Here is a 16,812-nt window from a genome sequence, read left to right as displayed (position 1 = left end):
ACGCCGTTTTGCCAAGGGAAGGGGTTGCATGTTTTTGGAAATGGTACAATAGCAGTTAGGTCCCTCTAGCTTTGTAATTGATGTAATTAGGTCACTTAAGGAAATTTCATTCTTCCATTTCGAGCTCCTTGTTTGTTTTGTGTTTCATTTTAGTCCTATATGTTTTGTATTATATATGTTTACATATTTAGATATCCAGCTGTTAATTTTGCGTAGTTTTAATATTGGTCGTCAGTTAATGGTTTCTGTCTATTTCATGTTAGACTCAACATTTGTTTCCTTTTTATTTTTTATCATTATTTGTTCATTAATGGGTTTTGGGATAATACTTGGTTGTAACTCTTGATTTGTTAATTATTTTATTATAGTCATTTTCTTTATATTCCTAAAGGATTCTTATGTACTTTATATTTTAGGTTTTAAATGTAACATCATGTTCATTTTAGTCACTATATTAGTGCTTAATGCTTTGGACTTATTTCCCATTTAATCCTCACAGTTTTGTTTTTTTAGTTTTTAAAAACCTTGAAGTAATTACATGATATGTTTTATATATGTATATATATATTTATATGTGTATTACTAATTTTTTATTCTAATTTATGATTGCTTAGTATCTTGTATAATTATTTTCATATTTATAAATAGTAGGCATTAATGTTACAATATTGGTAGATGTGTATACATTCAATGTTTTAGAACCTCTATATATACATATACTTGTATGTTTCGTTTCTTTCGATTTGATATTTTCCAAAGACTAACAAAAGCTCCTTTTATTTGCTAATTTTTAACAATTATCACCAGTCGAATGTTTTTCAAGAACACCGATTTATAGATTGAGCGTGGAAAGCACTACTTGGTCGAAGTAGTGTGATCCGATACTAAATTTGAACGAAATGGGAACTTGAAATAAATCTCATTTATTTTGCTAATTAAATCTTTTTTGTTCAATTAATTCAATTTGTTTTTATGTGGTAATTTATTCTACACAAATGTCAATTTTCCATTTATATTCGATTCAAATTTTTGTAAAATCAATGAGGAAAGAATAATCTTTTACTGATAAGAAATTGGCGGGATAGCCTTCACGATGGAGGATTGCTAATTTCGAGATTTCTTTTCAAGTTAAAGAATTTTCCCTAATAATATAAATAATTTGAAGCAACTTAGTAAATGAATCATATTTTAACTTTATATTCGATTCATAATTTTCACCATTTACAATGATGTGTAAGCTATTAAGTACCAATTTTGGACGTTGTGGGGGTGCTTACCCTCCCCCATGAGTAATCAACTCCCGGACCTATTAAGTCGAATTTTTGCTAAACACAAACCAATTTTTGGTCTTAAAAATGATTTTTCCTTAAAATTGTTTTAAAAGACAATTTTAGGTATTCGACCTACCTAAGCAAAAGGTTGACAGTGACTCCTATCCAATTTAATTCAAATTACTACAACATCACCAAATTTTCAAATGATAAAGTCATAATTGTTTTTTTAAATGATATTTAATTGTTTAAAAAAATTGTTATGACATCAAATTCAACATTCTAGTATCAAAATCAATGTTCTAATGTTTAATTTTAGCCTAGTATATCAACTTTCAGACCTTCCATCTTAATCCCTAAATTTTCCATAATATGTGAAATTGTCCTTATACATTTACAAAGTTCCAAATTGATCCAAACAACCTTTTAAAGCTTGTAGAATTATTATTCTTACATAATTTCTAAGCTTACGAAATTTTTCCATATTTTCTTCCCTTTGGTTGAACCTATATTGTGTTCTTGAACACGATTTCCACTTTGATTGAAGCATTAAATCAATCTTCTAATATCAATTCTATGCAATCCCAATAATTTCCATATTAAATTCAATACAATTTCAATAATTCTTCATGAAAACCTAAGGTGACCCAATAATGGATTTTATTCATCACATAAGCTTGGAAACAATTTTGCAACATTATTAACATCAAAACCCAACTTGTTCTTCATCTACCTTAACAACCATCTCTATGATTCAAGTAAGGAAATCATGGTCTATTTATACCAAATAATAAAGAATTTGACGTAGGTTAATTCTCTATTTCTCACATTAATAAAAAAACAAAAGAAAATGGCTTAAAAACGAAATTGAAAATTTCTTACCTTGTAAGAATGGAGGTCACGACAATGGGAAGAAGATGGAGCAAAATTCTTGAGTTTTCTATTAAAATATCCAATTACACTTGTTAAAAATTCATTTAAATGAATTTAAAATTCATTTAAGTCTATTTTACCATTTTACCATTAATGAAACACGATAATTTCCACTTTGTTGTTACCATGACACCATTCCTTACCTCACCATGTACATATAAAATAATATTCTATTAGTTTCCATTTTGCCCTTGTGTTATTCCAAAAATCACAATATAATCACTTTAATTCAACAATATTGATTTAAAATGAAAAATCAACTTAAATCCAATGATCAATGTTAAATTCTACTAATTTAATTTATGGAAATTACATTATTAATATTTTAATATCTTCCTTCAAAATTTCCTAAGTTTTCGATTCAATCTGATCATCTGAATATTTTACCAAATTTTATCTATTTATATCCTTTAATACAAGCTCCGGATAAAAAAATTGTCCCATGAAAACGTAATTCTTAGGGGTGAACTATTTATTTACGTGATAAAAATTTTTCTTGTGAAATTACCACTTTAATTCCTAGATTTTTCCAAGTTTACAGTTTGACCACTAAACTAAAATTTACATTTTTGGTCACGAGCCAAAATTTTAGGGGTATTACAAAAATTGAATTTATTAAATTTCAAGTGTTACTAACATGCTTGCTATCTTTGTTCAAATTCAATATTCTTTGAAGTGTTAAAGTTATGTGCTAAAAGTTTTCACGGACTTCTTTTGATGAGGGGGTGCTTTGATTTTTCTTAAAAATTTTTCCTTACTCTCTATTATTATTTTGAACAAAAAAATGAATTATTTTTTTATATAACAAAAAGGCAAGAAGTATATGTTTAAAAAATTTAATTTCATAAAGAAAAAAGAGGAGCTTAACATATTTCTAAATATTTTCTTTTTCCACAAATGTTTCCTAAGGGGGAGATTTTGCCATAAACCATTTTTCAAAGGTTTTGTTATATCAAAAAGGGGATATTTTGAGATTTTAAATTAGGGAAAAATGTTTTTGGACATGATTAAATTTTTTCAAAGATTTCAAAAATAATTCAAAGTCCATAAAACAGGAATTTAAACACAAAATGCTTTTATGTGTAAGTAGTACTGATACTGTTATTACAATAACAATATCGATACAACATGAATATATTGATACTACTTTTTGCAGTCTTGATGCAAAAATAAGAGAAGTATCGATAGTTCCATGGTAGTATCGATAATACCTGTTGTTTTCCAAATTATTCAAATTGTAAAATATAAAATTGGTATTGATGCCTAAGAGTGTCAATACTACTTTACACAGTAGTCCATAGCGTGAAACCCTAGCATTGATACTGGTTAAGCCCAATGATCACTAACGACTACTTTATTTAAATATTATAAAGGAAGTACCAATACTCCCATAGGTAGTATGATACTCTCTATGTTGGGTTGTTTTGATTTGCAAAAAAATAAGTTCCCAATGGCACCAAATTATCCTCAACAATTAGAAATGACCACAAATATATTCCAACTTATAAAAACAAGTCAAGAACACTTGAATAAGGTTATTACACCAATATTATCTAAGAGATCAAGAGAAAATAGTCTTTAATCTTTATTCCTTCATATTCTTTTGTACAAAGTGTATAGGGTTTTGTTGAATATATTTTGTAATTATTTATTGTGAGATAAATCATTGTAAACACCTACATTGTGAGGTATTCTTGTTTACCAAACATCGTTTGTAAAGGTGGATAGGTTTTAGTTGAGCCTTAGGAATAACTAGGGTTGTAAAGGTTACACCTTAGCCTAGAAAAGGTAAAAAACAAATTAGTGAATTTGTTAGAAAATCCTTAGTGTAGAGCTAAGATAGTGGATTTAGAATTCATTGTGGAAGTTGAACCATTATAAATACTTGTAAAAATTGTGTATCTATCTTTGCTTCCACACCAAAAATTTTAAAGGCCAATTCATCCTCTTTTGGCTTATTTCGGTTAAAAATCCAACAAGTAAGATTATGCTATTAAGCATTGAAAAAAGCCATTTAATATTGTCTTTTTATTTTCAAGGTTATTAACATCGATAAAGAGAAGTTTAAAGACATGTTTTATTAAGATTGTGTAGTACCCAAAATTTTGGTAAGTGGTAAAAATGAATAAATTGAAAGTTTGGTAATCAAAGTACAAATTTAGGGAAATTTTAGAGACCAAAATGGTATTTTTTCCAAAATTGGTATTTTTTTTATCTCATGAATGAATAGTTTACCTCCAAGAATGACATTTTTGTGTTACTCATATTTTTGGTACGAAATTTGCGTTAAATGTTATAAAGTGTTAAAGTTCAGGAAAAATTTGAATAAAGGATCTGAGATATTTTGTTTGAAGACAGAGAAAGGGAAAAATGTCATTTATGTATTTTAAATGATAATATTTAATATGGACAATTGAATTTAAGTTGAATTTCCATGTTAAGTCTAAGTTGTTGGATGAAAAATAACATAATTATAATTATGGAATTTTACAAGGAAAAGTTTGTAATTACTAACTCCATGGATTAATATTAGCCCTTAGATGGAGATTTTGACATGTGCCATAATGGTGAGCATTGGATTTTAAGGGTAATTGGTTATTTTGTAATAAAATGAATTTTATATTCATTTTATTTAAAAGATAACAAATTGTTTTATCATTTGTTTTAGAAATTTCAAGACTTACTCCATTTTTCACATCATTTCCTTGAGTTGCTAAGGTAAATAGGAAGACACTTTCATTTGATTTTTCAAACATTATGTTTAAGATTTAAGGTTAAGTCAAGAAATACCATTTTGCTCTTTTTTGAATTCTATTGAATTTGATACCATTAATTTATGGTGTTGGTTTGTATAAGTTATGGAATTTGAATAAAGAAAGACTAGGTTTTACGGATTAATTTGTATTAAGGCTTGGACTTGAAGGATTGATTGTTTATATAGATTTTCCATGTTTGAATCAAGTTGAATTTCATGGATAAATTGATATACAAGGTTAGGTCATGAAGAATAAAATTAGGAAAAACTTATTCAAGCTTGTTTTGATGTTTACCGTTGAGGATTAAATGTTGTTCAAGCTTTAGAATGTTGTTTGAATCGAAAACTCAAGTGTGAACACATCATGATATATTTGGCTATTAAAGTTTTGGCGAAATTGAAGTGTTCATGTTGTTCGTCATCATCTAAACTTTATTTTGATGGTAAATTTATTAAATTTAGAACTAAAGTGTGAAAACTCCTAATTTGGTTATTGAAACCCTAAGAGAGAGAATAGAGTTTTAGTGAAATTTTGGTATTCAATTTTAATTTCAAGTGTATAGAGTGTAATTAGTTTTGATTGAGCATCCAAACAACTTTTAGAGAATTGTTTATATTTGTACTCATGCTTAGAATGGATTCTAGCATGTCTTTGATTTTATTTATTGTGTAATTGATGTGTGTGAACTTGAGGTCAAATGAAAAACAAAGGAAAGGAAAAGAGCTCATATAAATCTTTTGGCAAGACTACATTCTGGTTGATGCACTAACTATCGAGATGAGTGCATATTTAAGGTGTACTTATGTTAAATGTAAACATTGGCTTGCAATGAGCCAGTGATTGAGTTACTATGGTAAGAATAGACTCTTGAGTATTATATGACTTCATGGTTTATACATTTAGGTAAAATTTGTATTTATAAGATTAATAAAATTAGTGAGTAAGCTAAAGATACAAAATAATTAATTCTGCCTAGATTTTACGATCTTGACAGTAGATTTAGAAAATTACCATAAATTATATGAAAATGATTAGAAGTTTATTCTTATATGTTGTATTCATATGTCAATCTAGTTTTGTTTAAAATAGATGAAGACTGATTTTAAAATATATATTAGAGTATATGATTTTTTTGATCAATGATAGATCAGAAAATATGACAACGTATTGTGCTAAAAACAAATTATGTATGTTGGATTAGAAAATTCACCATAAATTGTACAAGTTGAACTAGAAATAGTTCTTTATATGGTTACATTTGGATTTGAATTTAGTTTCTAATAGAACAAACGTAGTTGAATTCTACAAAGTAGATTAATACAAAATAATAATTCTTTAAGAGTAGCACAAGCTAACATAATAGAAAGATAAGTGGTGAATCATGCATTTTATGTTACCTTTATGTTATATGTCATTTTAAAGGATTACAATAAGCCAACTCTATTATATTAACATCGTAATTTTGATATTTATCATGTGATGGGTATGGTGTTGATATTTTAAAAAAGAAAGAGATTAATGATATTTTCATGTTATGCAAAAATGATATATTTATGGTATGCGCTGGCCATTGTGCTATTATATGGAATGTTCAATATATTGTTATATTTTATAATTGAATAACAAGTGATAATTAATGAAAATGACCATTGTATCTACATTAAGAGTCCTTAGTATAGTTGGCATGCCATAAAGATGGAGTATTATGAGCTTGATACATGAATCACATGGCTCACATCAAAGGAATAAGGACTAACGCTTCCAATTGATCCACACGACAAAGCCTTGGAAAAAAATAACAACATAGTAGTAGACTTGCGACTGTTTTTTGAATGTAATCCTAATGTTCTTTGGTCAACATTTCTCATAGAGATATAATCGGTTGTTTCTTAGCTTTCTAACGATATTTGAATCGCATCAATTTGATATAGAGAACTCAAGACATGATCATTTAGTGAAGGTAACTCGTGTACAAATCACTATGCGAGATTAATATGATATTTTTTATTTTTTAATATTTTAATTTTAGGAATAATTTAAATTAAGAGAGAAGGCTAGCTGAACCAACACTTATCCATTCATCACCAAAAGTTGTAAACATTCAAAAAAGAAACATTTATTTTCATAGAAAACGTTCTTTGGCCGAAAGTACATAACCATTCGGACTAGTCCATTCAATTGTACAAATAACCAATGTGATCGGACCCCATTTATAATACCCAAATCATATAGTCTGAAATACCATAAAACATATATGTGAGATGAATAACAATATAATAAAATTGATCGAGAAAGAATTAATTAGATAGAATGGATAATTTGAAGGTTAACGATGGAGGATGGTAGTTGTAGTAAAATGTAAATGAAAAGATAAGTGATGGGAAGATGTTGAAAGTGGCGTGGACTTGTATGGTTGAAAGGTTGGCAGATTGTGACCCTTTACCTATATGAGCTAGGAATCAACAATATATCTTGATGGAGTCAAAGTGGAGGAGTATGGAATGTGACCCACTAGCTATAAGAGAGCTAGGAACCAATGTTATAATAATATGGAATGGATAGAAGACTATGAGCGCAACTTGAAGCCAATATAGTCCTCACAAGAACTAAAATGAAAGCATTCTTTCAACGAGTTTATATTCAAAGTGGTCAAAGTCCTATATTACCACCCCTTGTTCAACTTATAAGGATTTGTGTTAGGATTTAATATAGAGATTTGTTAGGTATGGCTCATAAATATACCAGTAAAGAGGACAGGAGATGGAGCGGAGTGAGCGAACATCAACTGTCCTTACAAAGAAAGTCTCGTTGTGGGGTTAAAAATTATGTGGGTTGGGGGTGCGGGGGCGTAGCCCTCGCGGTACGGTACAGGGTTGATTTTGTAATTATGTACCAGGGTTTTCTATTATAAATAGAGATGTAACCTAGACCTAAAATATCATTGAATAAAATTCTAGCGCCGCCTAGGCACCGAGGACGTAAGCACATTACCGAACCTCGTAAAATTCTCGTGTTCTTTCGTTTTCTTTACCCGTTTTCGTCAACAATTGGTATCAGATGTCAGGAGCAAAATTCGAAGTCGCGAAATTCGATGGTCAGGGTAACTTCGGATTATGGCAAACGAGGGTGAAGGATCTGTTGGCGCAGCAAGGGATCTTGAAGGCTTTGCGACCTACAAAGCCGGCGTCGATGGATGAGGAAGATTGGGAATAATTGCAGCAGCGAGCGGCAGGAACCATACGATTATGCTTGGCGGACGAGGTCATGTATCACGTCATGCATCTATCGTCTCCAGACGAAATTTGGAGGAAGTTGGAAAGTCAGTTTATGTCCAAATCCTTAATGACAAAACTGTATCTGAAGCAGCGGTTGTATGGGCTGAAGATGCAGGACGATCACGATTTGGCGCAACACGTGAATGTCTTCAATCAAATCGTTTCTGATCTGGCTCGGCTTGATGTGAAAATTGAGGATGAAGACAGAGCGATGATTCTGTTGTGTTCGTTGCCTTCCTCTTACGAACACATGGCGACTACTCTTACATATGGGAAAGAGACTATCAATGTTGAGGAGATTACTGCAGCTTTGTTGGCTCACAACCAGCGGAAGCAGAATGCAGGGGAAAGCTCTCAAGCCGATAGCTTATATGTCAAGGGTAATCGAGATCGTGGACGGAAGCCAGAATGCAGGTGACTTGGATAATAGAAGATCTACGACAGGGTATGTGTTTACTCTTGGTGGAGGGCCTATTTGTTGGAAGTCTACTGTTCAATCTGTCGTGCCATTATCTACAACTGAAGCTGAATACATGGCAGCGGCTGAAGCTGCAAAAGAAGCTTTATGGCTTACTGGTTTAGTGAAGGAGTTAGGTGTTCAACAAGGTGGAGTTCAGTTGCTTTGTGATAATCAAAGTGCTATTCACTTGGCTAAGAATCAGGTGTATCGTGCTAGAACTAAACATATTGATGTAAGGTTCCACAAGATCAGAGAGTTGGTTGCATCTGGAGAGGTTTTGTTTCAGAAGGTACATACTGATGAGAATGCCGCTGATATGTTCACCAAGCCAGTTACGACAGACAAGTTCAAGCATTGCTTGGACTTGTTGAATGTTTCGAGTTGTTAAAGAAGCAAGGTAACCCAACCCACATTGAAGTTTCCAAGGGGCAGGATATTCGCCAAGGTGGAGATTTGTTAGGTATGGCTCATAAATATACCAGTAAAGAGGACAGGAGATGGAGCGGAGTGAGCGAACAACTGTCCTTACAAAGAAGTCTCGTTGTGGGGTTACAAATTATGTGGGTTGGGGGTGCGGGGGCGTAGCCTTACAAAGAAAGTCTCGTGTGGGGTTACAAATTATGTGGGTTGGGGGTGCGGGGGCGTAGCCCGCGGTACGGTACAGGGTTGATTTTGTAATTATGTACCAGGATTTTCTATTATAAAGAGATGTAACCTAGACCTAAAATATCATTGAATAAAATTCTAGCGCCGCCTAGGCACCGAGGACGTAAGCACATTGCCGAACCTCGTAAAATTCTCGTGTTCTTTCGTTTTCTTTACCCGTTTTCGTCAACAGCCTGGTTTCTTCCTTTAATTTTCCAAGATATCTTGAACCCTTTTATCTTCATTCTAAATCCCATCACCACATCCAAATACTTCCGTAATCATTCTTTCTTACATTCAACACAAAAAACCTATCATTTCACCTTAACATCAACTACCAAGCCCTCAATTTGAGCCCATCTTCTTGCAGGTACTTACTTATTCACTAGATCCACATTCAAAGGCAGGAGTGCCTTAGATCATTTACGTAATTAAATGAATAATTGAAATAATTCCATCCTTTATTGTTTGCCTCCTTTGCTGATTTTATGAAATAAAAACAACCTTGAATCACTTATCCCCTATCTTAACACATGAATGGCCTTCAATGGCTGATTATTTCAACCTTGAATAGGTGAAATATGAGGTTTGAATGCATTGTATTTTAAAGAATATGAACAACCCTTGTGTGTAGATAAAATTTCAGCCTTGAATTCCCTTGATTGCATGAGTAAAAGTAGTCATTAATGGCTTGTATCCAAGCTAAAGTTGAAGGGTCTCTCTATAATTCTACACATCACATGCACCTAGACACACATATAGGATTTATTCAAACTTTAAATAACAGATGTATGAAACAATCAAAGAGTTAGTTTAATTAATGAACTAGTTAAATGAATGAACCAATTTAATTAAAGAAATAACTTTATTGAGTTTAACTAAATGCATGAATGAAGTAATTTAATAAATAATTTAAGATGCATAAATAAACTAATTCCCTAAATGAACTTAAACTATAAATGAAATGTATGCTTTAATGATCAACACACTTTATTAAATGCAATGAAGGTTATGAAATACTTAATTTTTCATTCAAATGCATGCATGAACAAGGTAAAACATTCATCCTTTATTATTTATTCTTTCCCACGTCTATGGTTATTGTGTAAACAAGCTTTCCATGGCTGCTTGAAACTCCTTGTCCATTGCACGTATGATGGGGCTACTTGGGTACTTCTCCGAGTCCTTTTGTTTGATAATCATATTAGTCCTTATCTCTTTAAGGCAATTGCTCCCAAAACCATCACTTGCATCAGAAGGAGATAAATCAGCAACATTAAAGGTTGCACTGACATTAAAGTCATTTGGGAGGTATAGTTTGTAAGCATTATCATTAATCCTCTTAAATACTTGAAATGGTCCATCTCTTTGAGTCATCAATTTATACTTTAATTGGGATATAGAAATTTTTCTTTTCTCACGTACAACCATACCCAATCTCCTAGCTCAAAGACAACTATCTTTCATCCCTTATTTGCTTGCTGCTCGTATTGTTTGGTTCACCTTTTAATATTCTCCCTCACTTGTTGATGAAGCTTCTTAACAAATTTAACTTTGTTAAGTCCATCTCTGTTCATAATTTGGTTGGTGGGTAATGACAACAAGTCCATAAGAGTTAAGGGTTTGAAACCATATACGACTTCAGAAGAGGTGTGCCACATGGTAGTATGGGCTGATCAGTTGTTAACTCCACATGTGGAAAGCTCTCTTCCCATATTTTGAGGTTCTTCCAAATAATGGTCCTAAGCAACATGGATAGTAATCGATTTACTACTTCGGTTTGGCCATCTATTTCAGGATTACAAGTAGTGGAAAATAGCAACTTAGTTCCGATATTTCCCTATAGCTATCTCCAAAAATGACTTATGAATTTCACATCCCCATCGGAAACAATGGTCCTTGGCATGCCATGTAGCCTTAGAATTTCCCTAAAAAAACAAATTAGCCACATACAAAACTTCATTAGTTTTATTATATGGTATATGATGAGCCATTTTAGAAAAAATATCCACTACAACAAAGATAGAGTCTTTGTTATTCTTTATGCGTGGAACCCTAGCACAAATTCCATTGAAATTTCCATCCAAGGTGCTTTCGAAATAGGTAGTGGTGTGTAAAGTACATTTTTTATGACTTTGGATTTGACCTTCTTGAAGTATGGCCAATATAAGGGTTTTTAAAATATTGCTACAACTAGGAGTAGGTGTCACTAACTAGTCCTAAGAATCTAAGTCTAATGATATAAACAAGAAAAAAGTATGTAGAGGCAAATGGTATGAACAGATGGAAAAATTTTGTCGAGGCAAGAAAAGTGTAAAGTGAGTAAGCAGATAAATTGTCATGGCTAGACAAATATGCAATAGTATATAAACAAAAGTTCCTAAGGCTAAATTTTTTTAAATCTCTAGAAATAGACTAGCAACCTCACACAATCAAACTTCTAACGGAGCACTTGGGTTGGATTTACTACAACGAGAAATTATTCTATGTCTAGGATGATCTAGTATGCTATGCCTATGTTGTCCGACAAGATTTACTAAAGTATTATAGGACTTTTGCTACGACAATACTACTTAGTGTGAACTACAACCCTTGGTTTGTCAAAATGTTGCTACGAAAATACCCCTCAGTGTAAATTGTAGCTTTTCGCCTATCTTACTCAAGTATGTACCTTTTTTAGTTGAATGAAACCCACTCTTTATCTCTAAGATAGATTAAAACCTCCCCATCATGGATTAGTTTCATTGTGCACGTATATCTAACCTAACTCTCTTGATATTAGGTATTAACTCCTAGAAAAATGGCAATCTCTCAAAACCTCTTACAAAGACTAGGAATGTTTTGCCTTGGCACCAGGAAATATCTCAAAAGCTCTTACAATCACAAGGCAAAAATATTAAAATAGTGAACAAAACAACATTTAGCATAAACAAACGTAATCATTCTTTAACAATTGAATAAAGTATCATCAAAGCATCATCCAACACTAAATAATATAGTTCATTGTGTGGTAGATACCATAAAAAATCAATCTTTAAGTACAAACCCTTAATAAATAAGAAAATTAAGAACAAGTGGAAGAAAAACCCCTAGAACAGAGCTTAGTTGTGACATCAGACCACCACTATGACTTTTCCAGTGACTAGCCTATATTGAGGGCCTAGCCACTGCTCCAATGAAGCTTGGCTTAGAGGCACCAAGGATAGACGAGTGGCGAACGGTGGAAAAAAGATGTCGCAACCGCCTCTTTTCAAGCCTAGTGTATTTTCTCTATATGATTCTGAACACTTTATGAAGAGCTATAATGGGGTATTTATAGTGGGGATTTCTAGGGTTTAGTTCCTTTGAAATTCCCTAAATACTTTTGAAGTTAAACCTTTTTTGTTAAGAACATAGCAACTAGTCGTGGTCAAATTCCTTGATGAGGGCATGATTGCACGTGGGGTGAATAGGCTAGCCTTCCAAGTGACATCAGTAGTTCTATCAGATTTGCAAGATAAAACTCGCCTCTATCATCGTCTTCTGTTCCACTGGCCCTAGTAAATTAATTTGTCTCGACAAATGAATTCGTTCTTAGTCATTTTCTGCATCATCAAAACCATCAAAGAGCCTTTCTCAGCAGCAGCATCAGTTTAGTCAAATAAACTTTGGCTCCGCAAAACTTATCCACCACATGAAAATATGTCCTAAATGCAACTATATGCAGCTAAAATGTTATGTCAATGGCTTTTAGACAATCAATAATTTAAGTAAAAAGACGTAAAATGTAGTCTTTTTAAGGAGTTATCACATCCCAAACTTAAGCTATTTCTTGTCCTAAAGCAATGGATAATGAGCAATAGAGAAATCAAATGCTATGGCTAAGTCTAAATCAGGATAGTCAACTGGTTTAAATTTTGAGCCCTCAGCAACAAGTTTGGCCTCAACATGCTAGACTAAACGAGAAGTCAAGTACTTTTCCCTAGGCCAAAATCCTTTGTTAGCGTGTGTGCGTGTTTGTATCTAGTCTATGCTTAATGAATTTAGAAAACTCCTAAGTAAGTTCTTTTGTTTTTCCAAGGCATAAAATTATTCATTAAGCACAACGTCCGTTCTATTTATTTAACATTTATTTTCAAATATTTTTTTTCTTTTTTTAACAATGTCTTCTTTTTAACAACTGCCATGAGGGGAGTCAGCCCATCATACCTATCATCCCATACTCTAGGTGAAAGAGATTATACCTTCCACCCCCGAGCTAATCAGGTAAAGTTATTCCATAGCTACTTTCATTCACTCGTGTGTTAAGGCTACCATTTTTTCAAGGGGGCTTCTATATAATGCCATCACACAGAGGAGCATCTCTCTATAGTTATGTTGAGGCATTTATTCACAGGGCACCACAATTCAAAATATTAAGGAGTTTAACTTAGCCTTTAAAACATTGATATGGAGTTTAGTATATTACTAGAATTTTATGCAAAGGCGTGCAAAAGTTCTTTCATAAAAATTTTCTAAGTTCCGTAAGCATAAAAAACATACAATCGTGTTCAAGGTGTCACAAAGATTCAAGTCCTAGTGATATGATCGCTAATAGCAAAGACTCGAAGAAGTATCCAAGTGGCCCCATCACACGAGCAAGGGCTAAGAAGTTTCAAGAAGACATCGAGAGTATGTTTACATCAATTTTGGAATGTGATGAATGAGGAATAATAAGTGAGGAACACTTTACATTGCTTATGCAAGAATTTGCATGAGAATTTAAAGTTTGCATAACATTCAATGCATTTAATAAGTTTGTTGTTCATTCAGGCATGCATTGCATTTAAATCATCTAGTTCATTTAGGGAAGTAGTTCATTAATTAAACTAGTTCATTTATTAAATTAACTCTTAATTTATTCATGCATATTTTCAATTAAATATTGAATAAAGTTCACCTTTGTGTCTAGGTGCATGAGAGAAGTTGAATGGGTTCATCATATGCAAGAATGTCCGTCAGAATGTCTTCATATTCTGGATATGATACAAATATGTTTCATTATAGAAATCAATTGGAAATTATTCCTCTATCTCTTATCTTTCTAACGCCTTTTTAATAACCTAAATCCGATATTGGAAGCTTGAGATATGATCGATTTATTGAAGACAGTGCAGGCTGGAATTTTGTTACTGGAATTTTATGCATGGATGATTTGGATGAGTTTGAGCCAAGGGAGAGTCTTTTCAACTTCATCCAAGTGACAAGCCATTTAAGGACTCTTAATTCACCCATTCAAAGCTGATTGTTATCATCTAAATTCAAGGGATGTTCATATTCTTCAAGGGAGCATGCAATGAAGGGTGATTTAATTAACTTGTTAAGACAATTTTCAGCATGGAATATCAAGAGTCTTTCACCCCTTGGAGGAAATTAAGGCCAAATTCAGCTTCAAATTGTCTATATTAATCCCCAAAATGATATAGAATATTCAGCTAACCGAAGATAAGACGACAAAGCATTCAAGTGCATTTTATTGCTAAATTGATGAGAATGTTTTCATCTTTTGAGTCTTTCCATATGCTTCTTAGAAACACTATAAATAGGCACCTTCGGGATCATTTGTAGACACATTTGAATATATAAAACATCTTTGAGAGGTTTCTTTCATTCTTGTTCTCTTGTAGAACTTTATCGGCTTCAAGATAGTCTTGTTGTCTTCATCCATTTCCTTTTGTTATAGTGTTGGTTCTAGCTCATCTATAGCTAGTGGGTAACGTTCCATCTACTTCCACTTTGATTCCATCTATTTATATTGTTAGTTTCTAACTCCATATATTTAGAGGGTCACAATCCATTTTCTTTTCAATCCATCTTTCATATTCCACGCCATTACCAACTCATACCTTCGCCATACTTTTATTACATCTAAACTACAACTTCCATCATCTTTCGCTCAAAGCAAGCAATTCAATTTCTTACTAGAATCACGATCAACCAATCATATATATGATTCGAAACTCATAATTGAGATCATACCATTTGGTATCAGAGCTAGTCGATTCAGTAAGGGTATCGTTTCATTTTCTCTTTATCGGGTTAGTAAAAAAATCAAAAAAGAAAAGTTTAAAGAGGGAGGAGTAATTCTTTTCATCTTTAAAGAAAAAAATATTTACTTCATCTTTAGATTTAATTATTCAATTTTGTTACCTTTACTTACCATGTTTTTCTCTTGTAGCCAATTTCCTTTCACTATCCTTACTACCAAGCCACAATTGTTTCACCCGAAGTCCACTAGACCTTGTAAGCCTCGAGGAATTTCCCAAAAGGACTTGAAATCAAAGCACGAGTGGTAAAGGTAAGAGTGATCATTAAGGGTAAAATCCATCCCGAGTGAAACACAAGTAGAAGTGACTTTTCTTGGAGTGTTTAGTGAGATTTTTTTGTGTGGTTCTTTTTTTTATTACTAATTATGTCTCATCATTCTGGAGATAATTCTCAAGTTACAGGTAATGTTGAACCAAACCTACAAATGCAAGACATGGTGCGTGAATTGACTAGGATTTTGAGGTAAGAGTTGGAACCTCTCCATGAACGTATTGATCGTATTGAAGAGGAGCGTAGTCAAGGATTCCGAGAGAAAGAAGATTCCAATCAAGGAGGAAATGAAGAAGTGGAAAGACCATAAGAAGATCGTGCATCACAACAAAGAATGGGAAATCGAGGTATAAGGCCCCAAAGGTTTCATCCATTAATGAATGATAATCTTGTTACAATCAAGATTTCTATTCCACCATTCAAAGGCAAGACAAATCTGGAGGCTTACCTAGCATTAGAAAAGAAGGTAGAGCACATCTTCGGGTGCCATGATTATTCCAAACTTAACAAGGTAAAACTCTCTGCCCTTGAGTTTATGGATTTTTCACTAATATGGTGGGATCAATTGACATCAAGTAGGAGACGTAATAGAGAACATCCTATCACTATATAAGATGAAATGAAAACAGTGATGCGAAGGTAATTCATTCCAATCCACTACTATCGGGAGTTATTCAACTGTCTTCAAAACCTTTCACAAGGTAACTTAAGTGTTGAAGATTATCACAAAGAGACGGAGATGCCCATGATTCGAGCCAACATCGATGAGGATAGAGAAGCCACAATGGCAATATTCCTAGCGGGACTTAATCCAGACATTGCGAACATGGTTGAGTTGTAACATTATGTGGAGATGGAAGACATGGTGCATATGGCCATAAAGGTGGAAAAGTAACTTAAAAGGAAAGGTGTCACACGATCTTATGGGAGTGCAACTTCAAAATGGGGGAAAAGTTCATACAAGAAAACTACTCCATTATCATCCCACGAAATAAGAGGACCACCCAAAGGAAGTAAGCCCATTGCCGAAACCAACAAGGGTAAGACTGCCACCACTCCAAATAGTTTCTGTGACATACAATGTTTTAAGTGTTTGGGGCATGGACAGATTGCAAGCCAATGTCCAAATCGCAACA

The sequence above is a fragment of the Hibiscus syriacus genome, unplaced genomic scaffold (genome assembly GCF_006381635.1).
Source record: "Hibiscus syriacus cultivar Baekdansim isolate YM2019G1 unplaced genomic scaffold, ASM638163v2 tig00110129_pilon, whole genome shotgun sequence".
Taxonomy (NCBI): domain Eukaryota; kingdom Viridiplantae; phylum Streptophyta; class Magnoliopsida; order Malvales; family Malvaceae; genus Hibiscus; species Hibiscus syriacus.
The sequence above is the reverse complement of the archived record's forward strand: the minus strand, read 5'-3'. Positions refer to the sequence as shown.